Source organism: Amia ocellicauda, unplaced genomic scaffold (assembly GCF_036373705.1).
Source record: "Amia ocellicauda isolate fAmiCal2 unplaced genomic scaffold, fAmiCal2.hap1 HAP1_SCAFFOLD_77, whole genome shotgun sequence".
NCBI classification, from domain to species: domain Eukaryota; kingdom Metazoa; phylum Chordata; class Actinopteri; order Amiiformes; family Amiidae; genus Amia; species Amia ocellicauda.
Genome location: NW_027103004.1, coordinates 228808 through 247817, shown reverse-complemented (window position 1 = coordinate 247817; position 19010 = coordinate 228808). Strand labels below are relative to the sequence as shown.

The window sequence follows — 19010 nt, the reverse complement described above, 5'->3', positions numbered from 1 at the left end:
TTCAAGGCACGGATGTGAATGCAACGGGATGAAATTACTGAAATGATGCCTGCCCTCGAACTGTGATGATGGACTACCCGACTCGCCAATAATATTGGGTTCTGGTGTATTGAAATACAGGAGCTGCTGGATTTGTGTGTTTTCTTACCCCCTCACCATAGTTTGTCAAATGTTTAAACAACTGAACTTATATTCAAGGTTTGTTTCTCTTCATATGTTTTACTGGTTTACATTTGTCTCAGCAACCTGTTGAATGATTCTTCTGCTTTCAAAACAAAATGACAACAGGATGAATGCACACACTTGAAAATACAATACATGCAATGTTATGCATCATAGTGATGCAACCTCCTTTCAGTTTCATACTGCATGTCAATTGAAATCCTTACTGAAATGCACACCTTCTCAAGATTGCGCTTGACTGGCGTGTCAGGCACTCAATTACAGCTGTTTTATCAAGACAATGTGTTCGTTTTGTAATATATAGTTCCGGTCTGGTGTGGCACCCCAGCTAACGCACAACGTTGCCACAACGTTTCGTGTTAGCAGGGACTGTCTGCGGCGCGCTGGTGTGTCCCGGACTTTAGAGTAGAGAGACAGTTCAACTGCAAGTATGAGCGGCAGAAACGGATATTGCCTTCTCTTTAAGTAGAGCGTCAGGGACAGCCTCCCTGGCTTAGGGCCATACTAGCCTGAATACGCCCGATCTCGTCCGATCTCGGAAGCTAAGCAGGCTCGGGCCTGGTCAGTACTTGGATGGGAGACCACCTGGGAAAACCAGGTGCTGTAAGCTTTTGCATCTTTTACACACCAGAGGGCGACAAATCACGAGTTTTAACTTTGGATACACGCAATTTCATCATTATTTCAGATTTGACTTCCCCAAATACACAGGCATACAATAGATCTTGTTCTCCAACGTAAACGGTCCCTAGTAACTAGGGTACATTCGTAAATAAATTGAGCATCATGGCTAGAAGTGACTAAATGTTGCCTAATCTTTCTCATCGAGAAATGACACAATTACAGCAACACAAAAAGGAACTCCACCGGACAGAGTTCAGTGCTCACAAGGAGCCTCATTCAACACACACGGTTCCATTCCCATTCATGCAAAGCACGAAAGTGTAAAACTTGGGAACATACTTGAGAGCAAAGATCACATTCAATCTCATTCAAGGCACGGATGTGAATGCAACGGGATGAAATTACTGAAATGATGCCTGCCCTCGAACTGTGATGATGGACTACCCGACTCGCCAATAATATTGGGTTCTGGTGTATTGAAATACAGGAGCTGCTGGATTTGTGTGTTTTCTTACCCCCTCACCATAGTTTGTCAAATGTTTAAACAACTGAACTTATATTCAAGGTTTATTTCTCTTCATATGTTTTACTGGTTTACATTTGTCTCAGCAATCTGTTGAATGATTCTTCTGCTTTCAAAACAAAATGACAACAGGATGAATGCACACACTTGAAAATACAATACATGCAATGTTATGCATCATAGTGATGCAACCTCCTTTCAGTTTCATACTGCATGTCAATTGATATCCTTACTGAAATGCACACCTTCTCAAGATTGCGCTTGACTGGCGTGTCAGGCACTCAATTACAGCTGTTTTATCAAGACAATGTGTTCGTTTTGTAAAATATAGTTCCGGTCTGGTGTGGCACCCCAGCTAACGCACAACGTTGCCACAACGTGGCATATTAGCAGGGACTGTCTGCGGCGCGCTGGTGTGTCCCGGGCTTTAGAGTAGAGAGACAGTTCAACTGTAAGTATGAACGGCAGAAACGGATATTGCCATCCCTTTAAGTAGAGCGTCAGGGACAGCCTCCCTGGCTTACGGCCATACTAGCCTGAATACGCCCGATCTCGTCCGATCTCGGAAGCTAAGCAGGCTCGGGCCTGGTCAGTACTTGGATGGGAGACCGCCTGGGGAATACCAGGTGCTGTAAGCTTTTGCATCTTTTACACACCAGAGCGCGACAAATCACGAGTTTTAACTTTGGATACACGCAATTTCATCATTATTTCAGATTTGACTTCCCCAAATACACAGGCATACAATAGATCTTGTTCTCCAACGTAAACGGTCCCTAGTAACTAGGGTACATTCGTAAATAAATTGAGCATCATGGCTAGAAGTGACTAAATGTTGCCTAATCTTTCTCATCGAGAAATGACACAATTACAGCAACACAAAAAGGAACTCCACCGGACAAAGATCAGTGCTCACAAGGAGCCTCATTCAACACACACGGTTCCATTCCCATTCATGCAAAGCACGAAAGTGTAAAACTTGGGAACATACTTGAGAGCAAAGATCACATTCAATCTCATTCAAGGCACGGATGTGAATGCAACGGGATGAAATTACTGAAAAGATGCCTGCCCTCGAACTGTGATGATGGACTACCCGACTCGCCAATAATATTGGGTTCTGGTGTATTGAAATACAGGAGCTGCTGGATTTGTGTGTTTTCTTACCCCCTCACCATAGTTTGTCAAATGTTTAAACAACTGAACTTATATTCAAGGTTTGTTTCTCTTCATATGTTTTACTGGTTTACATTTGTCTCAGCAACCTGTTGAATGATTCTTCTGCTTTCAAAACAAAATGACAACAGGATGAATGCACACACTTGAAAATACAATACATGCAATGTTATGCATCATAGTGATGCAACCTCCTTTCAGTTTCATACTGCATGTCAATTGAAATCCTTACTGAAATGCACACCTTCTCAAGATTGCGCTTGACTGGCATGTCAGGCACTCAATTACAGCTGTATTATCAAGACAATGTGTTCGTTTTGTAAAATATAGTTCCGGTCTGGTGTGGCACCCCAGCTAACGCACAACGTTGCCACAATGTTGCCACAACGTGGCGTCTTAGCAGGGACTGTCTGCGGCGCGCTGGTGTGTCCCGGGCTTTAGAGTAGAGAGACAGTTCAACTGTAAGTATGAACGGCAGAAACGGATATTGCCATCCCTTTAAGTAGAGCGTCAGGGACAGCCTCCCTGGCTTACGGCCATACTAGCCTGAATACGCCCGATCTCGTCCGATCTCGGAAGCTAAGCAGGCTCGGGCCTGGTCAGTACTTGGATGGGAGACCGCCTGGGGAATACCAGGTGCTGTAAGCTTTTGCATCTTTTACACACCAGAGCGCGACAAATCACGAGTTTTAACTTTGGATACACGCAATTTCATCATTATTTCAGATTTGACTTCCCCAAATACACAGGCATACAATAGATCTTGTTCTCCAACGTAAACGGTCCCTAGTAACTAGGGTACATTCGTAAATAAATTGAGCATCATGGCTAGAAGTGACTAAATGTTGCCTAATCTTTCTCATCGAGAAATGACACAATTACAGCAACACAAAAAGGAACTCCACCGGACAAAGATCAGTGCTCACAAGGAGCCTCATTCAACACACACGGTTCCATTCCCATTCATGCAAAGCACGAAAGTGTAAAACTTGGGAACATACTTGAGAGCAAAGATCACATTCAATCTCATTCAAGGCACGGATGTGAATGCAACGGGATGAAATTACTGAAAAGATGCCTGCCCTCGAACTGTGATGATGGACTACCCGACTCGCCAATAATATTGGGTTCTGGTGTATTGAAATACAGGAGCTGCTGGATTTGTGTGTTTTCTTACCCCCTCACCATAGTTTGTCAAATGTTTAAACAACTGAACTTATATTCAAGGTTTGTTTCTCTTCATATGTTTTACTGGTTTACATTTGTCTCAGCAACCTGTTGAATGATTCTTCTGCTTTCAAAACAAAATGACAACAGGATGAATGCACACACTTGAAAATACAATACATGCAATGTTATGCATCATAGTGATGCAACCTCCTTTCAGTTTCATACTGCATGTCAATTGAAATCCTTACTGAAATGCACACCTTCTCAAGATTGCGCTTGACTGGCATGTCAGGCACTCAATTACAGCTGTATTATCAAGACAATGTGTTCGTTTTGTAAAATATAGTTCCGGTCTGGTGTGGCACCCCAGCTAACGCACAACGTTGCCACAATGTTGCCACAACGTGGCGTCTTAGCAGGGACTGTCTGCGGCGCGCTGGTGTGTCCCGGGCTTTAGAGTAGAGAGACAGTTCAACTGTAAGTATGAACGGCAGAAACGGATATTGCCTTCCCTTTAAGTAGAGCGTCAGGGACAGCATTCCTGGCTTACGGCCATACTAGCCTGAATACGCCCGATCTCGTCCGATCTCGGAAGCTAAGCAGGCTCGGGCCTGGTCAGTACTTGCATGGGAGACCGCCTGGGACTACCAGGTGCTGTAAGCTTTTGCATCTTTTACACACCAGAGGGCGACAAATCACGAGTTTTAACTTTGGATACACGCAATTTCATCATTATTTCAGATTTGACTTCCCCAAATACACAGGCATACAATAGATCTTGTTCTCCAACGTAAACGGTCCCTAGTAACTAGGGTACATTCGTAAATAAATTGAGCATCATGGCTAGAAGTTACTAAATGTTGCCTAATCTTTCTCATCGAGAAATGACACAATTACAGCAACACAAAAAGGAACTCCACCGGACAAAGTTCAGTGCTCACAAGGAGCCTCATTCAACACACACGGTTCCATTCCCATTCATGCAAAGCACGAAAGTGTAAAACTTGGGAACATACTTGAGAGCAAAGATCACATTCAATCTCATTCAAGGCACGGATGTGAATGCAACGGGATGAAATTACTGAAATGATGCCTGCCCTCGAACTGTGATGATGGACTACCCGACTCGCCAATAATATTGTGTTTTGGTGTATTGAAATACAGGAGCTGCTGGATTTGTGTGTTTTCTTACCCCCTCACCATAGTTTGTCAAATGTTTAAACAACTGAACTTATATTCAAGGTTTGTTTCTCTTCATATGTTTTACTGGTTTACATTTGTCTCAGCAACCTGTTGAATGATTCTTCTGCTTTCAAAACAAAATGACAACAGGATGAATGCACACACTTGAAAATACAATACATGCAATGTTATGCATCATAGTGATGCAACCTCCTTTCAGTTTCATACTGTATGTCAATTGAAATCCTTATTGAAATGCACACCTTCTCAAGATTGAGCTTGACTGGCGTGTCAGGCACTCAATTACAGCTGTATTATCAAGACAATGTGTTCGTTTTGTAATATATAGTTCCGGTCTGGTGTGGCACCCCAGCTAACGCACAACGTTGCCACAATGTTGCCACAACGTGGCGTGTTAGCAGGGACTGTCTGCGGCGCGCTGGTGTGTCCCGGGCTTTAGAGTAGAGAGACAGTTCAACTGTAAGTATGAACGGCAGAAACGGATATTGCCTTCCCTTTAAGTAGAGCGTCAGGGACAGCCTCCCTGGCTTACGGCCATACTAGCCTGAATACGCCCGATCTCGTCCGATCTCGGAAGCTAAGCAGGCTCGGGCCTGGTCAGTACTTGGATGGGAGACCGCCTGGGAATACCAGGTGCTGTAAGCTTTTGCATCTTTTACACACCAGAGCGCGACAAATCACGAGTTTTAACTTTGGATACACGCAATTTCATCATTATTTCAGATTTGACTTCCCCAAATACACAGGCATACAATAGATCTTGTTCTCCAACGTAAACGGTCCCTAGTAAATAGGGTACATTCGTAAATAAATTGAGCATCATGGCTAGAAGTGACTAAATGTTGCCTAATCTTTCTCATCGAGAAATGACACAATTACAGCAACACAAAAAGGAACTCCACCGGACAAAGATCAGTGCTCACAAGGAGCCTCATTCAACACACACGGTTCCATTCCCATTCATGCAAAGCACGAAAGTGTAAAACTTGGGAACATACTTGAGAGCAAAGATCACATTCAATCTCATTCAAGGCACGGATGTGAATGCAACGGGATGAAATTACTGAAATGATGCCTGCCCTCGAACTGTGATGATGGACTACCCGACTCGCCAATAATATTGGGTTCTGGTGTATTGAAATACAGGAGCTGCTGGATTTGTGTGTTTTCTTACCCCCTCACCATAGTTTGTCAAATGTTTAAACAACTGAACTTATATTCAAGGTTTGTTTCTCTTCATATGTTTTACTGGTTTACATTTGTCTCAGCAACCTGTTGAATGATTCTTCTGCTTTCAAAACAAAATGACAACAGGATGAATGCACACACTTGAAAATACAATACATGCAATGTTATGCATCATAGTGATGCAACCTCCTTTCAGTTTCATACTGCATGTCAATTGAAATCCTTACTGAAATGCACACCTTCTCAAGATTGCGCTTGACTGGCGTGTCAGGCACTCAATTACAGCTGTTTTATCAAGACAAATGTGTTCGTTTTGTAAAATATAGTTCCGGTCTGGTGTGGCACCCCAGCTAACGCACAACGTTGCCACAACGTTTCGTGTTAGCAGGGACTGTCTGCGGCGCGCTGGTGTGTCCCGGGCTTTAGAGTAGAGAGACAGTTCAACTGTAAGTATGAACGGCAGAAACGGATATTGCCTTCCCTTTAAGTAGAGCGTCAGGGACAGCCTCCCTGGCTTACGGCCATACTAGCCTGAATACGCCCGATCTCGTCCGATCTCGGAAGCTAAGCAGGCTCGGGCCTGGTCAGTACTTGGATGGGAGACCGCCTGGGAATACCAGGTGCTGTTAGCTTTTGCATCTTTTACACACCAGAGCGCGACAAATCACGAGTTTTAACTTTGGATACACGCAATTTCATCATTATTTCAGATTTGACTTCCCCAAATACACAGGCATACAATAGATCTTGTTCTCCAACGTAAACGGTCCCTAGTAACTAGGGTACATTCGTAAATAAATTGAGCATCATGGCTAGAAGTGACTAAATGTTGCCTAATCTTTCTCATCGAGAAATGACACAATTACAGCAACACAAAAAGGAACTCCACCGGACAAAGATCAGTGCTCACAAGGAGCCTCATTCAACACACACGGTTCCATTCCCATTCATGCAAAGCACGAAAGTGTAAAACTTGGGAACATACTTGAGAGCAAAGATCACATTCAATCTCATTCAAGGCACGGATGTGAATGCAACGGGATGAAATTACTGAAATGATGCCTGCCCTCGAACTGTGATGATGGACTACCCGACTCGCCAATAATATTGGGTTCTGGTGTATTGAAATACAGGAGCTGCTGGATTTGTGTGTTTTCTTACCCCCTCACCATAGTTTGTCAAATGTTTAAACAACTGAACTTATATTCAAGGTTTGTTTCTCTTCATATGTTTTACTGGTTTACATTTGTCTCAGCAACCTGTTGAATGATTCTTCTGCTTTCAAAACAAAATGACAACAGGATGAATGCACACACTTGAAAATACAATACATGCAATGTTATGCATCATAGTGATGCAACCTCCTTTCAGTTTCATACTGCATGTCAATTGAAATCCTTACTGAAATGCACACCTTCTCAAGATTGCGCTTGACTGGCGTGTCAGGCACTCAATTACAGCTGTATTATCAAGACAATATGTTCGTTTTGTAATATATAGTTCCGGTCTGGTGTGGCACCCCAGCTAACGCACAACGTTGCCACAACGTTTCGTGTTAGCAGGGACTGTCTGCGGCGCGCTGGTGTGTCCCGGACTTTAGAGTAGAGAGAGAGTTCAACTGCAAGTATGAGCGGCAGAAACGGATATTGCCTTCCCTTTAAGTAGAGCGTCAGGGACAGCCTCCCTGGCTTACGGCCATACTAGCCTGAATACGCCCGATCTCGTCCGATCTCGGAAGCTAAGCAGGCTCGGGCCTGGTCAGTACTTGGATGGGAGACCGCCTGGGAATACCAGGTGCTGTAAGCTTTTGCATCTTTTACACACCAGAGGGCGACAAATCACGAGTTTTAACTTTGGATACACGCAATTTCATCATTATTTCAGATTTGACTTCCCCAAATACACAGGCATACAATAGATCTTGTTCTCCAACGTAAACGGTCCCTAGTAACTAGGGTACATTCGTAAATAAATTGAGCATCATGGCTAGAAGTGACTAAATGTTGCCTAATCTTTCTCATCGAGAAATGACACAATTACAGCAACACAAAAAGGAACTCCACCGGACAAAGTTCAGTGCTCACAAGGAGCCTCATTCAACACACACGGTTCCATTCCCATTCATGCAAAGCACGAAAGTGTAAAACTTGGGAACATACTTGAGAGCAAAGATCACATTCAATCTCATTCAAGGCACGGATGTGAATGCAACGGGATGAAATTACTGAAATGATGCCTGCCCTCGAACTGTGATGATGGACTACCCGACTCGCCAATAATATTGGGTTCTGGTGTATTGAAATACAGGAGCTGCTGGATTTGTGTGTTTTCTTACCCCCTCACCATAGTTTGTCAAATGTTTAAACAACTGAACTTATATTCAAGGTTTGTTTCTCTTCATATGTTTTACTGGTTTACATTTGTCTCAGCAACCTGTTGAATGATTCTTCTGCTTTCAAAACAAAATGACAACAGGATGAATGCACACACTTGAAAATACAATACATGCAATGTTATGCATCATAGTGATGCAACCTCCTTTCAGTTTCATACTGCATGTCAATAGAAATCCTTACTGAAATGCACACCTTCTCAAGATTGCGCTTGACTGGCGTGTCAGGCACTCAATTACAGCTGTTTTATCAAGAGAATGTGTTCGTTTTGTAATATATAGTTCCGGTCTGGTGTGGCACCCCAGCTAACGCACAACGTTGCCACAATGTTGCCACAACGTGGCGTGTTAGCAGGGACTGTCTGCGGCGCGCTGGTGTGTCCCGGGCTTTAGAGTAGAGAGACAGTTCAACTGTAAGTATGAGCGGCAGAAACGGATATTGCCTTCCCTTTAAGTAGAGCGTCAGGGACAGCCTCCCTGGCTTACGGCCATACTAGCCTGAATACGCCCGATCTCGGAAGCTAAGCAGGCTCGGGCCTGGTCAGTACTTGGATGGGAGACCGCCTGGGAATACCAGGTGCTGTAAGCTTTTGCATCTTTTACACACCAGAGGGCGACAAATCACGAGTTTTAACTTTGGATACACGCAATTTCATCATTATTTCAGATTTTACTTCCCCAAATACACAGGCATAGAATAGATCTTGTTCTCCAACGTAAACGGTCCCTAGTAACTAGTGTACATTCGTAAATAAATTGAGCATCATGGCTAGAAGTGACTAAATGTTGCCTAATCTTTCTCATCGAGAAATGACACAATTACAGCAACACAAAAAGGAACTCCACCGGACAAAGTTCAGTGCTCACAAGGAGCCTCATTCAACACACACGGTTCCATTCCCATTCATGCAAAGCACGAAAGTGTAAAACTTGGGAACATACTTGAGAGCAAAGATCACATTCAATCTCATTCAAGGCACGGATGTGAATGCAACGGGATGAAATTACTGAAATGATGCCTGCCCTCGAACTGTGATGATGGACTACCCGACTCGCCAATAATATTGGGTTCTGGTGTATTGAAATACAGGAGCTGCTGGATTTGTGTGTTTTCTTACCCCCTCACCATAGTTTGTCAAATGTTTAAACAACTGAACTTATATTCAAGGTTTGTTTCTCTTCATATGTTTTACTGGTTTACATTTGTCTCAGCAACCTGTTGAATGATTCTTCTGCTTTCAAAACAAAATGACAACAGGATGAATGCACACACTTGAAAATACAATACATGCAATGTTATGCATCATAGTGATGCAACCTCCTTTCAGTTTCATACTGCATGTCAATTGAAATCCTTACTGAAATGCACACCTTCTCAAGATTGCGCTTGACTGGCGTGTCAGGCACTCAATTACAGCTGTTTTATCAAGAGAATGTGTTCGTTTTGTAAAATATAGTTCCGGTCTGGTGTGGCACCCCAGCTAACGCACAACGTTGCCACAATGTTGCCACAACGTGGCGTGTTAGCAGGGACTGTCTGCGGCGCGCTGGTGTGTCCCGGACTTTAGAGTAGAGAGACAGTTCAACTGTAAGTATGAACGGCAGAAACGGATATTGCCTTCCCTTTAAGTAGAGCGTCAGGGACAGCCTCCCTGGCTTACGGCCATACTAGCCTGAATACGCCCGATCTCGTCCGATCTCGGAAGCTAAGCAGGCTCGGGCCTGGTCAGTACTTGGATGGGAGACCGCCTGGGAATACCAGGTGCTGTAAGCTTTTGCATCTTTTACACACCAAAGGGCGACAAATCACAAGTTTTAACTTTGGATACACGCAATTTCATCATTATTTCAGATTTGACTTCCCCAAATACACAGGCATACAATAGATCTTGTTCTCCAACGTAAACGGTCCCTAGTAACTAGTGTACATTTGTAAATAAATTGAGCATCATGGCTAGAAGTGACTAAATGTTGCCTAATCTTTCTCATCGAGAAATGACACAATTACAGCAACACAAAAAGGAACTCCACCGGACAAAGTTCAGTGCTCACAAGGAGCCTCATTCAACACACACGGTTCCATTCCCATTCATGCAAAGCACGAAAGTGTAAAACTTGGGAACATACTTGAGAGCAAAGATCACATTCAATCTCATTCAAGGCACGGATGTGAATGCAACGGGATGAAATTACTGAAATGATGCCTGCCCTCGAACTGTGATGATGGACTACCCGACTCGCCAATAATATTGGGTTCTGGTGTATTGAAATACAGGAGCTGCTGGATTTGTGTGTTTTCTTACCCCCTCACCATAGTTTGTCAAATGTTTAAACAACTGAACTTATATTCAAGGTTTGTTTCTCTTCATATGTTTTACTGGTTTACATTTGTCTCAGCAACCTGTTGAATGATTCTTCTGCTTTCAAAACAAAATGACAACAGGATGAATGCACACACTTGAAAATACAATACATGCAATGTTATGCATCATAGTGATGCAACCTCCTTTCAGTTTCATACTGCATGTCAATTGAAATCCTTACTGAAATGCACACCTTCTCAAGATTGCGCTTGACTGGCGTGTCAGGCACTCAATTACAGCTGTTTTATCAAGACAATGTGTTCGTTTTGTAATATATAGTTCCGGTCTGGTGTGGCACCCCAGCTAACGCACAACGTTGCCACAATGTTGCCACAACGTGGCGTGTTAGCAGGGACTGTCTGCGGCGCGCTGGTGTGTCCCGGGCTTTAGAGTAGAGAGACAGTTCAACTGTAAGTATGAACGGCAGAAACGGATATTGCCTTCCCTTTAAGTAGCGCGTCAGGGACAGCCTCCCTGGCTTACGGCCATACTAGCCTGAATACGCCCGATCTCGTCCGATCTCGGAAGCTAAGCAGGCTCGGGCCTGGTCAGTACTTGGATGGGAGACCCCCTGGGAATACCAGGTGCTGTAAGCTTTTGCATCTTTTACACACCAAAGGGCGACAAATCACGAGTTTTAACTTTGGATACACGCAATTTCATCATTATTTCAGATTTGACTTCCCCAAATACACAGGCATACAATAGATCTTGTTCTCCAACGTAAACGGTCCCTAGTAACTAGTGTACATTCGTAAATAAATTGAGCATCATGGCTAGAAGTGACTAAATGTTGCCTAATCTTTCTCATCGAGAAATGACACAATTACACCAACACAAAAAGGAACTCCACCGGACAAAGTTCAGTGCTCACAAGGAGCCTCATTCAACACACACGGTTCCATTCCCATTCATGCAAAGCACGAAAGTGTAAAACTTGGGAAAATACTTGAGAGCAAAGATCACATTCAATCTCATTCAAGGCACGGATGTGAATGCAACGGGATGAAATTACTGAAATGATGCCTGCCCTCGAACTGTGATGATGGACTACCCGACTCGCCAATAATATTGGGTTCTGGTGTATTGAAATACAGGAGCTGCTGGATTTGTGTGTTTTCTTACCCCCTCACCATAGTTTGTCAAATGTTTAAACAACTGAACTTATATTCAAGGTTTGTTTCTCTTCATATGTTTTACTGGTTTACATTTGTCTCAGCAACCTGTTGAATGATTCTTCTGCTTTCAAAACAAAATGACAACAGGATGAATGCACACACTTGAAAATACAATACATGCAATGTTATGCATCATAGTGATGCAACCTCCTTTCAGTTTCATACTGCATGTCAATTGAAATCCTTACTGAAATGCACACCTTCTCAAGATTGCGCTTGACTGGCGTGTCAGGCACTCAATTACAGCTGTTTTATCAAGACAATGTGTTCGTTTTGTAATATATAGTTCCGGTCTGGTGTGGCACCCCAGCTAACGCACAACGTTGCCACAATGTTGCCACAACGTGGCGTGTTAGCAGGGACTGTCTGCGGCGCGCTGGTGTGTCCCGGACTTTAGAGTAGAGAGACAGTTCAACTGCAAGTATGAGCGGCAGAAACGGATATTGCCTTCCCTTTAAGTAGAGCGTCAGGGACAGCCTCCCTGGCTTACGGCCATACTAGCCTGAATACGCCCGATCTCGTCCGATCTCGGAAGTCAAGCAGGCTTGGGCCTGGTCAGTACTTGGATGGGAGACCGCCTTGGAATACCAGGTGCTGTAAGCTTTTGCATCTTTTACACACCAGAGGGCGACAAATCACGAGTTTTAACTTTGGATACACGCAATTTCATCAATATTTCAGATTTTACTTCCCCAAATACACAGGCATACAATAGATCTTGTTCTCCAACGTAAACGGTCCCTAGTAACTAGGGTACATTCGTAAATAAATTGAGCATCATGGCTAGAAGTGACTAAATGTTGCCTAATCTTTCTCATCGAGAAATGACACAATTACAGCAACACAAAAAGGAACTCCACCGGACAAAGTTCAGTGCTCACAAGGAGCCTCATTCAACACACACGGTTCCATTCCCATTCATGCAAAGCACGAAAGTGTAAAACTTGGGAACATACTTGAGAGCAAAGATCACATTCAATCTCATTCAAGGCACGGATGTGAATGCAACGGGATGAAATTACTGAAATGATGCCTGCCCTCGAACTGTGATGATGGACTACCCGACTCGCCAATAATATTGGGTTCTGGTGTATTGAAATACAGGAGCTGCTGGATTTGTGTGTTTTCTTACCCCCTCACCATAGTTTGTCAAATGTTTAAACAACTGAACTTATATTCAAGGTTTGTTTCTCTTCATATGTTTTACTGGTTTACATTTGTCTCAGCAACCTCAGCAAGAATGATTCTTCTGCTTTCAAAACAAAATGACAACAGGATGAATGCACACACTTGAAAATACAATACATGCAATGTTATGCATCATAGTGATGCAACCTCCTTTCAGTTTCATACTGCATGTCAATTGAAATCCTTACTGAAATGCACACCTTCTCAAGATTGCGCTTGACTGGCGTGTCAGGCACTCAATTACAGCTGTATTATCAAGACAATGTGTTCGTTTTGTAATATATAGTTCCGGTCTGGTGTGGCACCCCAGCTAACGCACAACGTTGCCACAACGTTTCGTGTTAGCAGGGACTGTCTGCGGCGCGCTGGTGTGTCCCGGACTTTAGAGTAGAGAGACAGTTCAACTGCAAGTATGAGCGGCAGAAACGGATATTGCCTTCCCTTTAAGTAGAGCGTCAGGGACACCCTCCCTGGCTTACGGCCATACTAGCCTGAATACGCCCGATCTCGTCCGATCTCGGAAGCTAAGCAGGCTCGGGCCTGGTCAGTACTTGGATGGGAGACCGCCTGGGAATACCAGGTGCTGTAAGCTTTTGCATCTTTTACACACCAGAGGGCGACAAATCACGAGTTTTAACTTTGGATACACGCAATTTCATCATTATTTCACATTTGACTTCCCCAAATACACAGGCATACAATAGATCTTGTTCTCCAACGTAAACGGTCCCTAGTAACTAGGGTACATTCGTAAATAAATTGAGCATCATGGCTAGAAGTGACTAAATGTTGCCTAATCTTTCTCATCGAGAAATGACACAATTACAGCAACACAAAAAGGAACTCCACCGGACAAAGTTCAGTGTTCACAAGGAGCCTCATTCAACACACACGGTTCCATTCCCATTCATGCAAAGCACGAAAGTGTAAAACTTGGGAACATACTTGAGAGCAAAGATCACATTCAATCTCATTCAAGGCACGGATGTGAATGCAACGGGATGAAATTACTGAAATGATGCCTGCCCTCGAACTGTGATGATGGACTACCCGACTCGCCAATAATATTGTGTTTTGGTGTATTGAAATACAGGAGCTGCTGGATTTGTGTGTTTTCTTACCCCCTCACCATAGTTTGTCAAATGTTTAAACAACTGAACTTATATTCAAGGTTTGTTTCTCTTCATATGTTTTACTGGTTTACATTTGTCTCAGCAACCTGTTGAATGATTCTTCTGCTTTCAAAACAAAATGACAACAGGATGAATGCACACACTTGAAAATACAATACATGCAATGTTATGCATCATAGTGATGCAACCTCCTTTCAGTTTCATACTGTATGTCAATTGAAATCCTTATTGAAATGCACACCTTCTCAAGATTGAGCTTGACTGGCGTGTCAGGCACTCAATTACAGCTGTATTATCAAGACAATGTGTTCGTTTTGTAATATATAGTTCCGGTCTGGTGTGGCACCCCAGCTAACGCACAACGTTGCCACAATGTTGCCACAACGTGGCGTGTTAGCAGGGACTGTCTGCGGCGCGCTGGTGTGTCCCGGGCTTTAGAGTAGAGAGACAGTTCAACTGTAAGTATGAACGGCAGAAACGGATATTGCCTTCCCTTTAAGTAGAGCGTCAGGGACAGCCTCCCTGGCTTACGGCCATACTAGCCTGAATACGCCCGATCTCGTCCGATCTCGGAAGCTAAGCAGGCTCGGGCCTGGTCAGTACTTGGATGGGAGACCGCCTGGGAATACCAGGTGCTGTAAGCTTTTGCATCTTTTACACACCAGAGCGCGACAAATCACGAGTTTTAACTTTGGATACACGCAATTTCATCATTATTTCAGATTTGACTTCCCCAAATACACAGGCATACAATAGATCTTGTTCTCCAACGTAAACGGTCCCTAGTAAATAGGGTACATTCGTAAATAAATTGAGCATCATGGCTAGAAGTGACTAAATGTTGCCTAATCTTTCTCATCGAGAAATGACACAATTACAGCAACACAAAAAGGAACTCCACCGGACAAAGATCAGTGCTCACAAGGAGCCTCATTCAACACACACGGTTCCATTCCCATTCATGCAAAGCACGAAAGTGTAAAACTTGGGAACATACTTGAGAGCAAAGATCACATTCAATCTCATTCAAGGCACGGATGTGAATGCAACGGGATGAAATTACTGAAATGATGCCTGCCCTCGAACTGTGATGATGGACTACCCGACTCGCCAATAATATTGGGTTCTGGTGTATTGAAATACAGGAGCTGCTGGATTTGTGTGTTTTCTTACCCCCTCACCATAGTTTGTCAAATGTTTAAACAACTGAACTTATATTCAAGGTTTGTTTCTCTTCATATGTTTTACTGGTTTACATTTGTCTCAGCAACCTGTTGAATGATTCTTCTGCTTTCAAAACAAAATGACAACAGGATGAATGCACACACTTGAAAATACAATACATGCAATGTTATGCATCATAGTGATGCAACCTCCTTTCAGTTTCATACTGCATGTCAATTGAAATCCTTACTGAAATGCACACCTTCTCAAGATTGCGCTTGACTGGCGTGTCAGGCACTCAATTACAGCTGTTTTATCAAGACAAATGTGTTCGTTTTGTAAAATATAGTTCCGGTCTGGTGTGGCACCCCAGCTAACGCACAACGTTGCCACAACGTTTCGTGTTAGCAGGGACTGTCTGCGGCGCGCTGGTGTGTCCCGGGCTTTAGAGTAGAGAGACAGTTCAACTGTAAGTATGAACGGCAGAAACGGATATTGCCTTCCCTTTAAGTAGAGCGTCAGGGACAGCCTCCCTGGCTTACGGCCATACTAGCCTGAATACGCCCGATCTCGTCCGATCTCGGAAGCTAAGCAGGCTCGGGCCTGGTCAGTACTTGGATGGGAGACCGCCTGGGAATACCAGGTGCTGTTAGCTTTTGCATCTTTTACACACCAGAGCGCGACAAATCACGAGTTTTAACTTTGGATACACGCAATTTCATCATTATTTCAGATTTGACTTCCCCAAATACACAGGCATACAATAGATCTTGTTCTCCAACGTAAACGGTCCCTAGTAACTAGGGTACATTCGTAAATAAATTGAGCATCATGGCTAGAAGTGACTAAATGTTGCCTAATCTTTCTCATCGAGAAATGACACAATTACAGCAACACAAAAAGGAACTCCACCGGACAAAGATCAGTGCTCACAAGGAGCCTCATTCAACACACACGGTTCCATTCCCATTCATGCAAAGCACGAAAGTGTAAAACTTGGGAACATACTTGAGAGCAAAGATCACATTCAATCTCATTCAAGGCACGGATGTGAATGCAACGGGATGAAATTACTGAAATGATGCCTGCCCTCGAACTGTGATGATGGACTACCCGACTCGCCAATAATATTGGGTTCTGGTGTATTGAAATACAGGAGCTGCTGGATTTGTGTGTTTTCTTACCCCCTCACCATAGTTTGTCAAATGTTTAAACAACTGAACTTATATTCAAGGTTTGTTTCTCTTCATATGTTTTACTGGTTTACATTTGTCTCAGCAACCTGTTGAATGATTCTTCTGCTTTCAAAACAAAATGACAACAGGATGAATGCACACACTTGAAAATACAATACATGCAATGTTATGCATCATAGTGATGCAACCTCCTTTCAGTTTCATACTGCATGTCAATTGAAATCCTTACTGAAATGCACACCTTCTCAAGATTGCGCTTGACTGGCGTGTCAGGCACTCAATTACAGCTGTATTATCAAGACAATATGTTCGTTTTGTAATATATAGTTCCGGTCTGGTGTGGCACCCCAGCTAACGCACAACGTTGCCACAATGTTGCCACAACGTGGCGTGTTAGCAGGGACTGTCTGCGGCGCGCTGGTGTGTCCCGGGCTTTAGAGTAGAGAGACAGTTCAACTGTAAGTATGAGCGGCAGAAACGGATATTGCCTTCCCTTTAAGTAGAGCGTCAGGGACAGCCTCCCTGGCTTACGGCCATACTAGCCTGAATACGCCCGATCTCGGAAGCTAAGCAGGCTCGGGCCTGGTCAGTACTTGGATGGGAGACCGCCTGGGAATACCAGGTGCTGTAAGCTTTTGCATCTTTTACACACCAGAGGGCGACAAATCACGAGTTTTAACTTTGGATACACGCAATTTCATCATTATTTCAGATTTTACTTCCCCAAATACACAGGCATAGAATAGATCTTGTTCTCCAACGTAAACGGTCCCTAGTAACTAGTGTACATTCGTAAATAAATTGAGCATCATGGCTAGAAGTGACTAAATGTTGCCTAATCTTTCTCATCGAGAAATGACACAATTACAGCAACACAAAAAGGAACTCCACCGGACAAAGTTCAGTGCTCACAAGGAGCCTCATTCAACACACACGGTTCCATTCCCATTCATGCAAAGCACGAAAGTGTAAAACTTGGGAACATACTTGAGAGCAAAGATCACATTCAATCTCATTCAAGGCACGGATGTGAATGCAACGGGATGAAATTACTGAAATGATGCCTGCCCTCGAACTGTGATGATGGACTACCCGACTCGCCAATAATATTGGGTTCTGGTGTATTGAAATACAGGAGCTGCTGGATTTGTGTGTTTTCTTACCCCCTCACCATAGTTTGTCAAATGTTTAAACAACTGAACTTATATTCAAGGTTTGTTTCTCTTCATATGTTTTACTGGTTTACATTTGTCTCAGCAACCTGTTGAATGATTCTTCTGCTTTCAAAACAAAATGACAACAGGATGAATGCACACACTTGAAAATACAATACATGCAATGTTATGCATCATAGTGATGCAACCTCCTTTCAGTTTCATACTGCATGTCAATTGAAATCCTTACTGAAATGCACACCTTCTCAAGATTGCGCTTGACTGGCGTGTCAGGCACTCAATTACAGCTGTTTTATCAAGAGAATGTGTTCGTTTTGTAAAATATAGTTCCGGTCTGGTGTGGCACCCCAGCTAACGCACAACGTTGCCACAATGTTGCCACAACGTGGCGTGTTAGCAGGGACTGTCTGCGGCGCGCTGGTGTGTCCCGGACTTTAGAGTAGAGAGACAGTTCAACTGTAAGTATGAACGGCAGAAACGGATATTGCCTTCCCTTTAAGTAGAGCGTCAGGGACAGCCTCCCTGGCTTACGGCCATACTAGCCTGAATACGCCCGATCTCGTCCGATCTCGGAAGCTAAGCAGGCTCGGGCCTGGTCAGTACTTGGATGGGAGACCGCCTGGGAATACCAGGTGCTGTAAGCTTTTGCATCTTTTACACACCAAAGGGCGACAAATCACAAGTTTTAACTTTGGATACACGCAATTTCATCATTATTTCAGATTTGACTTCCCCAAATACACAGGCATACAATAGATCTTGTTCTCCAACGTAAACGGTCCCTAGTAACTAGTGTACATTTGTAAATAAATTGAGCATCATGGCTAGAAGTGACTAAATGTTGCCTAATCTTTCTCATCGAGAAATGACACAATTACAGCAACACAAAAAGGAACTCCACCGGACAAAGTTCAGTGCTCACAAGGAGCCTCATTCAACACACACGGTTCCATTCCCATTCATGCAAAGCACGAAAGTGTAAAACTTGGGAACATACTTGAGAGCAAAGATCACATTCAATCTCATTCAAGGCACGGATGTGAATGCAACGGGATGAAATTACTGAAATGATGCCTGCCCTCGAACTGTGATGATGGACTACCCGACTCGCCAATAATATTGGGTTCTGGTGTATTGAAATACAGGAGCTGCTG

At 43.6% G+C, this 19010-nt stretch overlaps 14 non-coding genes and 2 pseudogenes across 14 annotated transcripts; all 16 read left to right on the top strand.

Annotated features, from left to right (window-relative positions):
* The first annotated feature begins 674 nt into the window (after positions 1-674).
* LOC136743167 (5S ribosomal RNA) lies at positions 675-793 on the top strand. The gene has a single exon (XR_010815277.1). It is a non-coding gene; the product is annotated as a 5S ribosomal RNA (ribosomal RNA).
* Positions 794-1848: 1055 nt separating this feature from the next.
* On the top strand, positions 1849-1968 carry LOC136743241 (5S ribosomal RNA). Its single transcript, XR_010815347.1, has one exon. It is a non-coding gene; the product is annotated as a 5S ribosomal RNA (ribosomal RNA).
* Positions 1969-3034: 1066 nt separating this feature from the next.
* LOC136743240 (5S ribosomal RNA) lies at positions 3035-3154 on the top strand. Its single transcript, XR_010815346.1, has one exon. It is a non-coding gene; the product is annotated as a 5S ribosomal RNA (ribosomal RNA).
* A 1066-nt stretch (positions 3155-4220) lies between these two features.
* Positions 4221-4339, top strand: LOC136743272 (5S ribosomal RNA). The gene has a single exon (XR_010815376.1). It is a non-coding gene; the product is annotated as a 5S ribosomal RNA (ribosomal RNA).
* A 1066-nt stretch (positions 4340-5405) lies between these two features.
* Positions 5406-5524, top strand: LOC136743000 (5S ribosomal RNA). The gene has a single exon (XR_010815119.1). It is a non-coding gene; the product is annotated as a 5S ribosomal RNA (ribosomal RNA).
* A 1056-nt stretch (positions 5525-6580) lies between these two features.
* Positions 6581-6699, top strand: LOC136743140 (5S ribosomal RNA). Its single transcript, XR_010815252.1, has one exon. It is a non-coding gene; the product is annotated as a 5S ribosomal RNA (ribosomal RNA).
* A 1055-nt stretch (positions 6700-7754) lies between these two features.
* On the top strand, positions 7755-7873 carry LOC136742999 (5S ribosomal RNA). The gene has a single exon (XR_010815118.1). It is a non-coding gene; the product is annotated as a 5S ribosomal RNA (ribosomal RNA).
* Positions 7874-8939: 1066 nt separating this feature from the next.
* On the top strand, positions 8940-9048 carry LOC136743333 (uncharacterized; annotated as a pseudogene).
* Positions 9049-10114: 1066 nt separating this feature from the next.
* On the top strand, positions 10115-10233 carry LOC136742998 (5S ribosomal RNA). Its single transcript, XR_010815117.1, has one exon. It is a non-coding gene; the product is annotated as a 5S ribosomal RNA (ribosomal RNA).
* A 1066-nt stretch (positions 10234-11299) lies between these two features.
* On the top strand, positions 11300-11418 carry LOC136743058 (5S ribosomal RNA). Its single transcript, XR_010815174.1, has one exon. It is a non-coding gene; the product is annotated as a 5S ribosomal RNA (ribosomal RNA).
* Positions 11419-12484: 1066 nt separating this feature from the next.
* LOC136743138 (5S ribosomal RNA) lies at positions 12485-12603 on the top strand. The gene has a single exon (XR_010815250.1). It is a non-coding gene; the product is annotated as a 5S ribosomal RNA (ribosomal RNA).
* A 1058-nt stretch (positions 12604-13661) lies between these two features.
* On the top strand, positions 13662-13780 carry LOC136742997 (5S ribosomal RNA). Its single transcript, XR_010815116.1, has one exon. It is a non-coding gene; the product is annotated as a 5S ribosomal RNA (ribosomal RNA).
* Positions 13781-14846: 1066 nt separating this feature from the next.
* LOC136742996 (5S ribosomal RNA) lies at positions 14847-14965 on the top strand. The gene has a single exon (XR_010815115.1). It is a non-coding gene; the product is annotated as a 5S ribosomal RNA (ribosomal RNA).
* Positions 14966-16021: 1056 nt separating this feature from the next.
* Positions 16022-16140, top strand: LOC136743139 (5S ribosomal RNA). Its single transcript, XR_010815251.1, has one exon. It is a non-coding gene; the product is annotated as a 5S ribosomal RNA (ribosomal RNA).
* A 1066-nt stretch (positions 16141-17206) lies between these two features.
* On the top strand, positions 17207-17315 carry LOC136743332 (uncharacterized; annotated as a pseudogene).
* A 1066-nt stretch (positions 17316-18381) lies between these two features.
* LOC136742995 (5S ribosomal RNA) lies at positions 18382-18500 on the top strand. The gene has a single exon (XR_010815114.1). It is a non-coding gene; the product is annotated as a 5S ribosomal RNA (ribosomal RNA).
* Positions 18501-19010: the final 510 nt, after the last annotated feature.